The sequence below is a fragment of the Agelaius phoeniceus genome, chromosome W (genome assembly GCF_051311805.1).
Source record: "Agelaius phoeniceus isolate bAgePho1 chromosome W, bAgePho1.hap1, whole genome shotgun sequence".
NCBI lineage: Eukaryota > Metazoa > Chordata > Aves > Passeriformes > Icteridae > Agelaius > Agelaius phoeniceus.
This window is the reverse complement of record NC_135301.1, coordinates 23388158-23404050: the sequence shown is the minus strand read 5'-3', so window position 1 is coordinate 23404050 and position 15893 is coordinate 23388158.

Here is a 15893-nt window from a genome sequence, read left to right as displayed (position 1 = left end):
AGCTGTTTCAATCTTTTCTCCTTTTATCTTACTTCATCATCTCTGTGGACAACCCATAAACTGAAGAAGATTGCTAGGAAAAAGACATTTCTTACAATGTTTGAGTCTCGGGGTGGATGTCAGAGACTGAAATAGTTCATGCCTCAAACACTGATATAAAGTTTTGCTCATTTTAGCAAAAACTGTATAAAGAAGTGTCTTGGGGTATTCACCCCAAGACAAGAAGCTACAACCAAAGAAGACTCCCTGAAGATACCTAACTGGGACTTTGGACTGTAAATGAAACCACTAAGATTAGATAAACGGAAAACCCATTCTTCAATCATCTCATGCCTAGAACAAACAAGGCTGAAATAGAGGGAGGCATCCACAAGAAAGCCAAACACAGCAGAGATTCTTCCCTGGCTGAGTTTTGGGTGGAGGAGACCACAGCCTGCAGAAGCCAGTTTTACACAGCCTCCTGCCCAAAACGAGGCGGGGGTGGAAATAAGTGATGTATATTGAAAACAATATGTGGCCAGGATTCTGTCTCTTGTGAAATTTCTTCGTCAGGAAGCTCAGCTGGCATAGATCCTGCCTTTAGACTTTGCTGTTCATAACATCCAACTAGGGGATTTAGTCCTGGTTAAGGATTGGAAAGAAGCACCACTGATGGTGAAGTGGCGTGGACCTTTGGAAGTGCTACTGATCACAGAAACAGCCATCAAGACAGCTGAACATGGGTAGACCCATCACACTCAGGTCAAGGTGTCTGAAGCCCCGGAGATTTGGACATCTCAGCTGGAGGAGAAGGACAGGAGACCGTGAATGACACTCCACAGGAGTGCACCAGAGCAGTAGCCAGTGTGTGGACATTGGGGGAAGCCCTGTGTGCCTACCCACAGACTGCCTGCTGAAATAGTCTGAATGTGCATCCCTCCTTTCACATCTCTAGTCACTGGGGGGCAAATCCTTGCTGTCATTGTTTTCTTTATTTTAAGTTGTTTCTGTGCCTTCACTTGCCACAGGTGGTATGGAAGACAATGTGAGAATTAGATTAAGTGATTAGATTACACCATTAGAATGTTTTTCTTAATAATCATACCTTTATATTGTCAGTTAGGTTTGGGCCAGAGGTGGGAGAATCGTTCTTTGGTCCTAGGAGAAGAAGCCTCAAAAATCTTTACCCTTAGCAATTCTTGGGCCTGTGGAGGACCAATAGGATCTGAAGACTGGCCATGGGTGGCCAGCCCAGTCAAACCTAAATGATGGGTCAGCACCCTGAGTGAGTTCCATAATGGAATGGGATTTTGGGATGAAGAAGGAAGTCCATGGTGACTTACTGAGATATTGGGATACACAAGACATGATGGACTTTGGACCTGGTTAGCATAGGAGATTTGATAACAGGATGCCTTGGCAAGAGCAAACAGAACTTTGAGGATTAAATCAAATTGCAAGAAGATTCAGACTGACTTATCAGAAAAAGAAAATTACATCAAGACTTCTGCAAGCAAAAGATGCTTAAAATGCATACGTTTGTTTATGTGATTTTTAACCCAATCATTGTAGTAGAACATTACTAGCCCCCCTAAAATAGTATATAAGCATTTGTATCCTACAATGAAATCAGATTCTTTGATCATCACACCGAGTCCCCATCTCTCTTTTCATCACCGATAATTGGTGCCTCCATGTGAGGAAAGAACCAGCCTGACTGGCGGCAGTCGGCAAGCACCTGGAACTGATAGTGACAGTGAGAGAACTGCGTTTTGGGTCCATAATCGCCTGTCTGTTGTGACTGACAGGTGAGCCAGGGGAACTAATATGGGACAGGACATGTCCAATGAGAGAGATGTCTATGAAACCATGCTTGCCCTCCTGGGCAAGCATGGCTCCCCCATCCTAAAGCAGGACCTTAAGTCACTTTTACAATGGGTGTCACTCATGCTCCCCAATGCTACCCTTTCTTCTATATTTACTCTCCGTTTCGGGGACAAGGTCAGTGTAAAGTGCTACAACCGGGCCACGCTGCCTGGCCACGAGCCAGAGCTCTGAATGCTTCCTGATTGGAGGGCAGTCACAGATGCAATTAAAAAAGAGGGAGGGAGAGGGGAAGTCTGCGAGGCTACTGCTGAGACGGCCCCGGCAACTGCCCCGAATCGAAACCTGCCCAGGTCCCACTCCCTATCCCCCGTCTACACACCCTCCCCGATGCACGCCAGGGATAGAGCCCAGTCGCCACCTCCAATCCCACTGCCACACCACCAGCAATCCCAGAGCTGCCAGAGGCTTATTGCCTATGCGGCAGACACTGACTCTAGCAGTGAAAGGGAGCTGGGCCCTTTCAACCCCGGCCCTGAAAAAGATCCAGACTTATTCCCTTTGGAAACGCATAATAATTGGTTGTGGATGAAAAAGAAAGCCCTTAAGGACAGAGACTTTGATACTGTGGCAGAAATCTTTTTGGCCCCCATGCAAGTTGGCCTGAGGTGGCGGAATCAGCAGCATACTCCTGGAAAAACTGGCAGCCCACAGCTTGGACAGGAGCACTCTTTGCTTGGTTAAGAACTGGCTGGATGGCCAGGCCCAGAGAGAGATGGTGAATGGTGCTGCATCCAGCTGGTGGCCAGCCACTAGTGGTGTCCCTCAGGGGTCTGTGCTGGAGCCAGTTCTGTTCAATATCTTTATTGATGACATGGATGAGGGGATTGAGTCTTTCATTAGTAAGTTTGCGGATGACACTAAGCTGGGATCGTGTGTTGATCTGTTGGAAGGTAGGAGGGTTCTGCAGAGAGACTTGGAACAATTGAATGGATGGGCAGAGTCTAATAAGAAGAAGTTTAATAAATCCAAGTGCTGAGTACTGCATTTTGGCCACAATAACCCCCTGCAACATTATAGGCTGGGCACCGTGTGGCTGGACAGTGCCCAGGTGGAAAAGAACCTGGGGGTACTGGTTGACAGCCGGCTGAACATGAAGCAGCAGTGTGCCCTGATGGCCAAGAAGGCCAATGGCATCCTGGCCCGTATCAGGAATAGTGTGGCCAACAGGACCAGGGAGGTTATCCTTCCCCTATACTCAGCACTGGTGAGGCCGCACCTTGAGTACTGTGTCCAGTTCTGGGCCCCTCATTTTAGGTAGGATGTTGAGATGCTTGAGCGTGTCCAGAGGAGGGCAACTAGGTTGGTGAGGGTTTTGGAACACAAGCCCTATGAGGAACGACTGAGGGAGCTGGGGTTGTTTAGCCTGGAGAAAAGGAGACTCAGGGGTGACCTTATCGCTCTCTACAAGTTCCTGAAAGGTGGTTGTAGTCAGGTGGGAGTGGGTATCCTTCACCAGGCAGCAACTGACAGAATGAGAGGACACAGTCTCAAGATGCGTCAAGGGAAATATAGGTTGGATATAAGGAAAAAGTTTTTCATGGAAAGAGTCATAAAGTTCTGGAATGGTCTGCCTGGGGATGTGGTGGAGTCACCATCCCTGGATGTGTTTAAAAAAAGACTGGATATGGCACTTGATGCCATGGTTTAGTTGAGGTGTTAGGGCATGTGTTTGACTCAATGATCTTTAAGGTCTCTTCCAACCTAGTGATTCTGTAAATTCTGTGAATTCTGTGACTCCACAATGGGAGCCCCTAGGTCATTCAGAAATTAAGGAACTGCGTCGTACCACGGCAGAATATGGGCTGGGGTCCCCTTACTTTAGTAATTTATTAAGAGCAACTTTTACTACTCACCTCATGACTCCTCATGATGTTAAGTTTTTGGCAAATCTGTTGCTCACACTGACACAATATGCAATATTCATGGCACAATGGAAAAATGGACTGGAGAATTCAATTACAACGTATGCAGGGCATGCAAACCAAGCCCTGGCTGCCTTAACTATTGACCACCTTGTGGGGAAGGGGGCGCATACGGGGCCTAATGGCCAAGCCGCCTTACTGACAGAAGCCCTAGAGGGTATCTCAGAGGCAGCTAGTTTGGCATTTCTTAAGGTTCCTGATGCCAAAACCTCACAACAGTCCTTCATAAATATCAAACAAGGTCCATAAGAGCCCTATATGCAGTTTGTGGACAGAGTAAAACAAACACTAGAGAGACAAATAGATAGTGATCAGGCCAGGGAGATTATACTCCTTAAATTTGCCATAAGAAAATGCTAATGAGGATTCTAAACGCCTTTTGAAATCTCTGCCCTTTGAACCTGAACCCACTTTACTTCAGATGATACAAGCGTACAACCACTTGGGGACATTACAACATACCACGGCAATCACATATCAAGCCACGGGGCAAGGTATAGTGGACACTTTTGCCACCCTGAAATTAACTCCTGGGAAACAGCTGGTTTGTTTTGGCTGTGGGAAATCTGGACCCATTAAAAGAGACTGCCAAAAAAACGAAAAACCCTAAAGCCCTGGGTATATGCCCTCGCTGTTGGAAAGGCCCTCACTTTGCTAATCTATGCCGCTCTAAGTTTCACCAGAATGGCCAGTCTTTACAGGGAAACTTATCCTGGAGCACAGAATAGCACCGTGCAACAACACAAATCCCACACCTGATGGAGCAACCAGGAGCAATCGTCAACTTCCAGCCACCCCTGCCTCCACCCGCCGGACAACTGTTGCTGACTTACATGCAGCCACAACAGGGAGCGCCGGACTAGACATATCAAACAATATCACAGTAACATTACTTGATTCATCTATTCATTTGCTTCCCACAGGAGTTTCCGGACCACCAGGACAGTGTATGCATGCTTTGATTATAGGCAGATCTTCCACCTTGATAACAGGGTTGTTTGTTCTCCCTGGAGCTATTGACTCCAACACGATGGGGGAAATAAAGATAATGGCATGGACCCCCCCCCCCCCGCCCCGCCCATCTGCCCTGTGTAGTCCCATCTGGGAGCCATATAGCCAAACTTATACTTTTTCCAGCAGCACCCTTATCTGCACCCCTGATAGCAGAACGGGGGGGTGTTTGGTTTCACAGGAGTTCTGCAGATTTTTTGGACACAGGTATTATTACATCTCAGCGTCCCACATGCCAATGCAAAGTTACTCTGAAAGGCAGGCACATAATTTCAACAAGACTCCTCAATACTGGAGCCGATGTGACCATTATCTCAAGAAGCCAGTGGCCCAGTGATTGGCCATTAACGACTCAGGTACTCTCTGGCGTGGGTGGAAATTGCCGAAAGCCTGCAAAGCTAACACTTGGTGCAAATAACAGGGCCTGATGGGCAGATAGCCACAGTTAAACTATTTGTGTTTTCAGTTGTCATGCTTTGGAATGGGAGGATATTTATGGAAGTGATGCAAAGCTTTTTGTATAATTGACTGGTGAACCACTGAGAAGCTGGACATGCCTCTGTGAAAGACACATGTTAAAGACGAAAAACCCGGGAACTTCCTTTTCTTTCCTGGCCAACAAGAAGGTTACACACCCCGGGCCCCCATCCTGGCCAGGCCTGAGAAGCCTGCCGGGCCCTGTCCCAGGCCGGGCTGGCCAGCTGGCTCTCCACGGGGCTGGGCCCCCTTTCCCTGGGCCACCTGCCGGCTCCCCCCCCTTCTCCCATCTGCTCCCGGGTAGGGAGAGGGGAGTGCTGCGGGGCTGGATAGAGCCGGCCTTGCTAACATCTACCTGCTTGTTACAACCCCCCCCCGCCCGGGGCTAAGCCGCACCCACCGAGCCCCGGGAGCAGCCCTGGGTCGGTGCTGGGATTTTACCCCCGTGGCAGTTGCCCGGAACCATCGGGCAGGGGGAAGGAGAACGCCCCCCCCCCCCCCCCCCCAATCCCAGCGTGCTGCTGCTGCGTTCTGGCCTGGCTGATTAGATCTGAGCCGCCTCCCTCAGCTGCCATCTGAAGCACCCAGCCCAACTGGGGTCAGGTGGCCATTTGAAGAGCCCAGACGACGTGTTAACCCTTTCAGTGCTTCAATCCTCCCTCGAGAGAGAGAAAGGAACAAGATGCAAGCATGTAAAGGAACAACATGAAAACATCAAGGTCAGTCAGGAAGAAGTTAAGTTCCAGATGGGAGGGGTGAGGAAATGCCTTGGTCTTGGGGCTGAAATACTCTTGTAAACTATGGAGAAAAACTCTTTTTCCCTATAATGCATGAAACTATGGGGAGATGAAGGGTTCTATTAATATCAAGCAAAGGCCTCCATGTTAAAGTAAGCAGATGTTAAAGTAGCTGTGATCCCATAAGAAGTTTGAATATAGAAAGAGAGAAGGGTGCCTTCTCCCATGCCCCCAGGAGAAGTCTAAGAAGATCTCTTTTCCCAGGGATGAAGAAGATTTTAGAGATAAATAATGATAACTTTTGCCTTTGAACAGCTCATCTTTAAAACTGTTAAAAACGCCAATGACTTGTTTTTACAATTTTTAAAAGTTTAATAGTAATAAAATGGTTATAAAAACAGTAATACAATTAGAGTAATAATTGTCCCAGTCTCTCTGCAAGCCTCTCAAGTCCCTGGGCCTTACCCGGGTCGGCAGAGAGTGGGGGGTGCAGCCCCACCACGGCCGACTGCGGGGAGACACTCTCTGTGCCCCGAGGGTGCTGAGGGCACTCAGGCTGGTTGCCTTCGCTGCAGCAGAGACGACCGAGACGTCGGTGGAAGAGGAAAGGGGCCGTCTCCCAGCAGGGGGTATTCCAAGGTTTTATTAAGGAGTCCCGAGGGAGCTCCTATACCTCAGGGGGTCCTCCTGCCGAGAGCACTGGGGGATGTTCGGGGCTCACATTTAAAGGGGGGAGGAAACTAACATAGATAAAATCCTACTGACCAATAGGTATCTCTGGGGGATGGGTGCTGGGGGGATAGACATACAAAACAGCGTATGGGGCAGGACTTGGGGGGTTGACCCTTGGCCCCTGGCTAATCACTCGACAACTTGGACCGAAACTTCTAGGTAGGGGGCTGGGATGTCGAGGTGACTGGCAGAGAGCCAGGGTGGGGGTTTTGGAGATCTTATCCCGGGAAAGGGATAACACAAGTAGAGGGAGAAGGAGGGGGAGGGGTACAGTCTGGGATAAACCATTTGGGGAAAACATGGGGATACAAAACAAACTACTTCAAGGTATTACAAAATATAAGAACGCACTACAACAAATAATAATTAGGACAAATTGAATTAGGACAATATGAGACAATAAAGACAAAGAGTTACGGACGTCCGGGTACCTTTTTCTGGGCAGCACAAGCCCAAAAAAGGACACCTGTTAACAAAGGATTAACCCTTAAAAAAAATAGCCTGTTGCATAGTCATACACTTCATACATGATTCATAAATTCCATTCAAATACAGGATTCTGTCTGGTCATCAGTCAACTTCTTCCTCCGAATCCTAACAGCGCCTTCGAGGCGGGAAGAAGTTCGTTTCTTCTGATAAGAGGGCCATAAATTCTTCTTCTCTGCAAGATTCAGGTGTCCTGTGGCTGCTATCTCGCTGCGAGTCCTTTCTTTTTAAAAAAAGTATCCTACATAGCATCGTTTCTATTTTAACAATTTTTATAACCTAAAACTATATTTAACACACTACTTAAGAGAATTAATACAGCATTACTTTCTAACACAACACATACAACATTCATTTCAATATTTGCGAAAAGCCAATCATAAAATACATGCATTTTTCACAAAAACAATACCCCTAAGTCAACATGGCCCATCGACAAGCTGTGGGAAGGCTTGAGGAAAATGGGAAGGGCTTCATGATAGCAGATTTTCCCCATGGCAGCTGCTAGTCATGAGAGAGCCACGAGAGAACTGATTTTTTTCCTCTTGTGGAGAAGTCTCCATAACCTTAATAAGAGGGACTTCTCTCCCTAAGTGAACTGAAAAAAAGACTATTTTAGAGGTGGTAAACTGACTGGAAATTTTAGGTTTGGTTTCTTAACATTGTCAGTAGAAAAGGTTGTGGGGAGAGGAGAAGTGGTCTGAAGGGTTTGTTTTGATTCTTACTACTTTTTCCCTTTTAGTTACTGTTAATAAAGTTTTTGTTTATACCCTTTTAAAGTTTTGAGCCTGCTTTGCCTTTGTCCTAATCCTATCTCACAGCAGGAAGTGAGTACATGGATGACTGGCCAGCACTGAAACCCACCACACTCATCAGTGCATTGGTTGGGAAATCTCAAAATTGGGGAAATCTGAACTTGGCAAACCAAAACCACTACATCAGTCCACCTGTTTTTGTGGGGGAGGGATGTGTTGACACAGTGGGGAATTTTTATGCATTCAAATTTTGTATAGGAGTCATTGGGACACCCCCACAATGGTCCCTGGCTAAAGTGCTTCAGGCACTTTCAAGCATTGGAAGAGACCCCAGAGGAGCACTGCTACACTAGGTAAACCCCGAGTATGCGGCATTGATGGTCACCTCACAAGTGACCACAGAAGTGGATTCTAGCCAGGAGCTGAAGAACTGAAGATCCTGATTTGGACATAGCTCACGGCAAGGCTGACCACAAAGAGAACCTTTTGAAAAGCCTCCAGGGAAGATGTTCGGAAAGCCTAGCAGCACCAAGCAGCTGGCCAGAGCGTGCTGGACACTGTCACAAGGTACTGTTAGCTTTTCCCTTCCTGACAATGATGCCCTTTGCAGATTGTGGCTGCACATGTGGGGGAGGGTGCCCACAGAGGCGGAAGTTCCTTTCTCCCCCTCAGAGAAGAAACTTATTGCCCTCTGGAAAAAATGGGGTGAAGAGGACAATGTTCCTATGGTGAAGAGACATTTCTATGAGTTTTTTCGATGGGCAAAGTTCTATGGGTTTTGGCCAGATTTTGCCCGCAGCCGAAGAAGTTTTTTTTCCTGCGTCTTTGGAGCACGTTCAGACGGACCTACTTTTCCCCCCCCCCTCATTGCTCTCAGGGGGGGTCTGAGTGGGCTGCGCCGCCCCTGGCAGCCCTGCAGGCACCGCCCTGTCCAGCCTCTGGGACCCCGCCCTGCCCAGAGCTGCGGGCGGCATCGGTCTCCGAGGTCCTGCCTTCCGGGCCTGCAGGGCTGCCTCCCGAGCCCGTGGGGCTGCCCCAACATGCCCCGTGGCCGTGTCTCCGGGCAGCCCCGCCCACAGCTCGGCTGCTTTCTGCCCCTGCATGGCCGACCTCCGAAACACCGCTTCCCGCGGCTGCGCCTGTGTTGCTAGGCAATGCACTCGGTGACAACAGTGACCTAGCGCTGCACCCGCCGCTACCCCTGGCTGTCCCGCCGCCTTCCGTGATTGCGCCTCTGAGGCCGATCTCAGAGCCAAGGGCAGGAGATGCTGCCGACCCCGTGCCATCCCCACCAGCCCCTCCCTCGGAGACAGAGCTCGCGCCTGCGCTGCTGATCCCGGAAATCGGAGTCGACGCGGCTGCTGCTCCCGGGCCAGCAGGGGATGCACTCCCTCCAGCATCGCCGCCCCCACCTGCCCCCCCGGCGGCCTTGCCGCCTTCCGCCGAACCGATCCCGGTTTGGGATGACTCTGACAACGGCACCAAGCCTGCGGGACCCTCAGAGCCCCCCGCGGTCCCGCCGCCCCCAGCGGCACTTTCTGCAATGAGCGTGACTTCCCCCCGAGTTTTTTGGGCTGTCCCGGGGCTGCCCCTGCGGGGGAAGCTGGGACAGGGGGAGGGGGTGTCGGCCTGTCCTTCCGTGGAGGAGGCATGGCTCGGCAGCTGAGTGCAGGCGCAGCCCAGCTGCCTGCTTTTAAACTCAGTGTTTGTGGTGGGTTGGTTCACGTTTGGCGGGGATTCCCATTGGGGGTTGCAAAGCTCTCTGCTGCCCCTTGCGCGCCCCAGCAGCGAGGGGGAGGTGGCTCCCCAAAGTTCTGCCTCTGGTCCCCAGCCCAGAGGGGGTTGGGGTGGTGCCGGGAGGCAGATGGGAGGAACACCTTTTGCATTTGCATTGCAGAGGCAGAGGGCACAGCGGGAAGCGATCATGGCTTGCTTGCTGTGGGGAAAAAACATTCCCAGACCCGAGATGAAGATTCTCGGGACAGTTTCTGTTCCCCCACTGCTGGCATGCCTCAGTGGTTCAGGGGGAAGGAAGCGTTTGGTCACTCGTGCTGCCATTGCACTGGCAGCAGGGTGCAGGTTTGTGAGAACACAGAGCCTGCCTTGCGGGCTGTGCCTGGCCTGTTTGGATCAGGTCCCATCGGCCAGCCTCCTGTTTAGTTTGGGTGTTTCGCTGCCCCCGTCAGGTCCTGGGCCACCGTTTTGTGGGCCAGGTCTGGGGTTCCTGATCCTTCCAAGAGGGCCAGGGGCCCCAGGGCGTCTCAGGCTGTCTGCTGCTGCTGCTCTTTCCGAAAAAAAAAAAAAAAAAATTAAATTAAATAAAAAGGGTTGAAAGAGCTGGTAGCAGCTCAAAAGCATTGAAGAGCCAAAAATTAGCTTCAGCCCAAGTTGTTCAATAAAGGTCTGTGGCCAAGACATTCCAGAAATTTTCTCAAAATTGTTTGAAATTGTTTGATGACTGTCAATGGATTTTTGATAACTACTGATGGATTTTTCTGTAGCAATTTGTTGTTTCAGGATTCTGCAAGCCTGTTTCAGGACCAAAAGGGACTTTCAGAGATCTCAAAGAGGAACATCTTCAGTCCATGGACTTTTCCTGAAACTCAGCTGTTTGGATTTGGACTTTCTTTGCATTGTTTTCATATTTTCTTATGCTGTAAGATTGTTTTAGTGATATGATAGAATTTTATGTTTTACAGGTGAAGAATTTACCTGTTCCTTCCACATCAGCACTTGACTGAGGTTTTGATTGGCAACACATAACCTGTCAAGTGTTTGTTCTTTCCTCTGCATGAGTCCAGCAGAGAAAATTACAAACATTTTTCTTTTTAATTTAACTAAATAAAAAAAGGTGACATGTCGCTGACATTTTTTTATGAAAATCCTTTCTTAGGATATTTTCTTCCTGAGAAGCTGAGAGGCTCCAGGAACAAAATGTAAACAATGGTTATCTGCTGCTGTGGAATGCAACAGGTGGACCTGTGATTGGTCTCATGTGGATGTTTGGATTTAGTGACCAGTCACGGCAGAGCTGGCTCTCTCTGTCTGTCCGAGCCAGCTGCCTTTGTTATCATTCTTTCCTTTCTATTCTTAGCTTAGCTAGCCTTCTGAGAGAAACCTTTTCTTCTATTCTTTTAGTATAGCTATAATGTAATATATATATAATAAAATAATAAATCAAGCCTTCTGAAACATGGAGTCAACATTCTCATCTCTTCCCTCATCCAAGAACCCCTGTGAACACTGTCACAACCCAGCTAACACCACCTTTGGCTGCTTGTAATATTACACCTGTTATAAATGATCAATCGAAAAGCCAAATTATCAAAATGCGAAAGATTTTTTTTTCGCGACCAAAATACAGTCCTCAAAAACCCACAGCCAAAGAGACAGCATTGAGCCCGGGATTGGCCCTGGGTGAACATTCATCTGACCTCTATCGCATTGGATTCCCCTCTGTTCATGAATGCCGTTTCCAGTGAGGCTGTTTTATACAGTTTTTTCTGCCTGAGGCAGAGGTGCCCTGATTTCTTTTGTAACCCCCGCATATGTATGAAAGTTTCTTTCACTGTGCAGGGCTGGGCAATTGCTGTTTCCTGAGTAGTGGCAGGCACCCGATCATATCAGGGGAAGTCATGTATTCAGATGTATCTTTCTGTCGACTTCTGTTATCTTGATCGATGGTATCAATCAAGTGATGATCACCCTTGGGTGTCTCCTGATTGCCCTGGAGGACGACAATCATCACCCTGGCCACGTCTATTCATGGGTAAATGGAGGTATTGTTCTCCTGCTGCCTTCAGGAATTTCGAAATTCTGAAGTAGACAGCTGTCCTTGGGCTGCTTGTGGTCAGAGACTCATTTGGATTTTACAATCTTGTAAAATACATTCACTCTTTAAGCATGAATTATTTCATAACATATATTCCACACCAGAGGAGAGGGAGGGAGCTGAGCCCTGAGGGGGAAGGGTGACTCCCTCGACCTTATGTGCAAATATAACAGCGTCGGGAATAAGAGTCCTGAAAAAGGCAGCAGCCTCACTGAAGTTTTAACTGAAGATTCAGGTGAAAAACCGGGTGTATAGGTCTCAAAACCCGGAAGGCTGTGCCAAGATCTCTAACATCACTATTGGGTATGCTCTGTTGGGACAAAATGGCGGTGCCTTACAGGCAGTTGCCGTACAACAAAATGGCAGTCCCCAGCAGAAAGTTGCTGTACAAGAAGGCAGCTCCCGATGCTGAGCATTCACAGTGCAGCAGACGCAATTTTGTAACCATCGAGACTACCAAACTCCAACTACATTGCCACCTCTGGCTGCTTCTATTATTGCAAGGAAAAAGGACGACAAAAACTTCTATACAGGAGCACCGACAGAAAAACAAATCTATAGAATGCAGCTCAACCATATCTAAAGAAAGAAACCAATTTATTTCCTCCAGATACCAGAGACTTTTCGAATTTTAATTCAAGTGCTCATTCAGAAAAAGCAATTCTGCAAACCCAAACAGCAGGAAACCTAGTGAGCACAGATACAGAAATAAGACCAGGGATATCTGAGTCATTAATTTCATCCATAGACCACCTCACACAAGCCATTGCCGCAATGCTAACCAGAAGCCATCAAAAAATGCTTCAGAGATGAAGAAGCCTGGCAAATATCGCTCAGAGCCCACAAAAAATATAAACTAACCTAATCAATGTCTTAGATGCAAAAAGGGAAAACACCATGCAAATCAGTGACGTTCTAAATATGACAGAGATTGAAATCTTCTACTGAGAAAAGTATTTTCCAGTGACACAACCATCTGAAATTTCTCCATAGACAGAACACTTAGGGAACTTCAATGTTTATAGATAATAACTTTCAATAAGTTGAGCGTTGATAAGATCAAGCAAAGTTAAGTTTCACTACATTTAAGTCTAAGTATTCTTAAGTTACATCTTGTCACTTTAATATTCTGTTAAAATTAGGTTTATTATTCCTTGCTATCAGAATTCATTTATTCCAAGTTTAAGTGTTGTTTAATATAACTTATCTGAAGTTTTATTAAAAGTTATTTGACTACAAGATATGTAGTTATTTTGCTAGAGAGATAAGATAGCTCTTGTGGGAGTGACGGGGGGGTCAGCACGGTCGGGACAGACGGAGACGAGAGATCTCCGAAGCCAGGTTGTGGAACTTGTGGTTTATTACAAAGGGCGTGGGTGCAGGGCCCTGCTGGGAGCTGCCAGCCGCAGCTCAGAGCAGGCCCGAGAGAAGAGAGGGGGAGAGAAGATGAGAGGATAAGAGCGTAAAAGCATAAGAGAGTAAAAGGGGTAAGAGCTAAGAGACAAGAGTAAGAGTAAGAGCTAAGAGCATAGAAAAGTAAGTAAGCAAGTGAAGTTCCCGTTACAATACAATAAATCATCTTCTGTGTTGAATATTCTGATTCTCACTAACCAATCTAGTACAACATACAAATCCTATAGCATTTCCATACAGACTATAAGAATCACTACATTACCATACTGTGCTACATTTTAAACCCTAAAAACTACTCTTTGGACCCCTTCTGCCAAGCTGGCAGGGTCTGCTCGGACCCTTGAACCTGCCTGCTTGCAGAGGGTCTTGTTTCGTCAAAAGGGGATTACCTTCAGTGGCCACATCGTTTTCCCGTTGTTCAGTAACTAAGGTATCTCAAAGCTTGCTTTCATTTCAATCTCGCTTATAGTTTCCATATTCTCAAAATCTTTTGCCAGGCAATCATATTTATAAGGCTTTCCTGTTTCATCCTCCCCAACAGCTCTGATTGAAATGGCTGAGATGGGATGCTGACAAACACCTGTTCATGAGTCAAAGAAGATGCAGTTTGTTACACCATCAATTTCATCAAAAGTTCTATTCTTCATTACAGTCTCTGCTGTTTTTGTCTTTTATAGGTGATTTTGATAACTACTAACTCTTATTAATATTACATGTATGTTTTAAAAATGTTGTCTTAACTACTTCAACCATTTGCTGCTGATATATTGATTGTATAATGTGAATTCACTGATTTTTGTGATAAGAATTATTTACAAGGTACTGTTATAGTATTTACAGTTGGCTTCCATCAGCCAGCCGGCTTTGCCATCTCTTTGTGTGATCACCTATAAGACCTGTCGTTTCAGGATCCTACCTTTTTTTTTTTGTTCTCTAGCTGTGAAAGCATCTCTTAGACCAGGTTAACTCTCTGGCTGGTCCCTACACTAACTTTATGGTTTGATCTAATGTTGACACATAATTTTAAGTATTTTTCAGAGTTCTAACAAAAGATATGAAAGCTTCACTGAAAGCCTCCTCCAGACTGCAAGTCTTGTAGCTTTCCTCAGTTATTATTACATAAGCACTCCAGTACAAAGTCCAGCTGTAACATTAACTTCTTTCTCTGGGTTTTGTACTGGGTAATCAGTCTCTCACGTAGCTGCATTTCCTCCACCTTCACACTCTTGGTGTCCAGATCCAGATTCGCAGTCCTGTCTGTGACCACTTTCAGATCTTTGAAGAAGAGGTTTGCTTGTTTGAAGCATCTTTATCCTGAAGGAAACTGCAGAGGGATTCAATTAAGGTCTTTACTCATAACTGTCATTCTTAAGAGCCTTGTTTTAAAATGAGTTAAGTGACATCCACCAATTAGAGTTTGGGCTGTGGCCAGGCCCTAATTCTACTTGGATGGGATGTTTGACAACAAACCCTGGTGTTTTCTGCATCAAAACTAGAGTTAAGTGTGACTGTGGTCACAAGGGTTTTCAGGATGAAGAAGAGACGAGAATGTTGACTCCATGATCAGAAGGCTTGATTTATTATTTTATGATATATGTTACATTAAGACTATACTAAAAAGCAATAGAAAGGAAAAGGTTTCTTCAGAAGCTAGCTAAGCTAAGAATAGAAAAGAATGAATAACAAAGATCTGTGTCTCAGACAGAGCAAGAGCCAGCTCTGCCATGAGTGGTCAAGAAATCCAAACACCCACAGGAGACCAATCACGGGTCTGCCTGTTGCATTCCACAGCAGCAGATAACCATTGTTTACTTTGGTTGCTGAAACTGCAGCTTCTCACAAGGAAAAATCCTAAGAAAGGATTTTTCATGAAAGATGTCTGCGACATTTAAGTTGCTTTGACTTGACAATTTGACCTTGTTAATATGACAGCTGAACCTACTTAAAAAGCGAGCTTGGAGAATCGTCATTTGGACATGATTTTCCAATTCTCCACTGCTTTGAGGTTTATCAGCTGTTGCAGACTCTGGGATGAAGGTTCAGTGTTATAATGCTTAGTAATTATAAAATTTCACATGTGTTATTGATGAGGTGTATTGTCTGATTAATTCATAATTGCTGTCAGTTTCTTCTTCACTACATGCATTGTTTTGCTCTAGTGTTTCCTCATGCTAATAATCAAAGGATGTTAGTGGTGACAACTCATGTCATTATCTTACCTATCTCTATATAATTTTGCAAAGCAGAACTAATCAATATTTTGTTTCTTGTATTAGAACCCATTTTTCACTTCTAAGATTTTAAGAAAACTCTCCAGTCCCTGCGAGGGTGTGGGTTTGCTTGTGTTTCAGCTGGTACAGAGTCTGGGTAAATTTCCACGAAGAGCATGAGACCCTATCAAATGCAAGATAATGCTGACCACTCCCTAAGCAGAGAGGAGAACACACAGATGTGAATTGCAGGGAGATTCTGACTTGCACCTGACTTCTTGTGCTTCACCCACAGAAAATTGTGGACTTTGGGCTTCTTTATGAGTGTGAGAATCAGTAGGGTTGTAGAATTTTTGTTAGTTGATTGCTTAAGGACAATATGGGGTTCAATCAAATGTTATACTTCTGCTTTTTTGCCCTATTTGCTTTTAGCAGCGCAACTTTACTGGTTA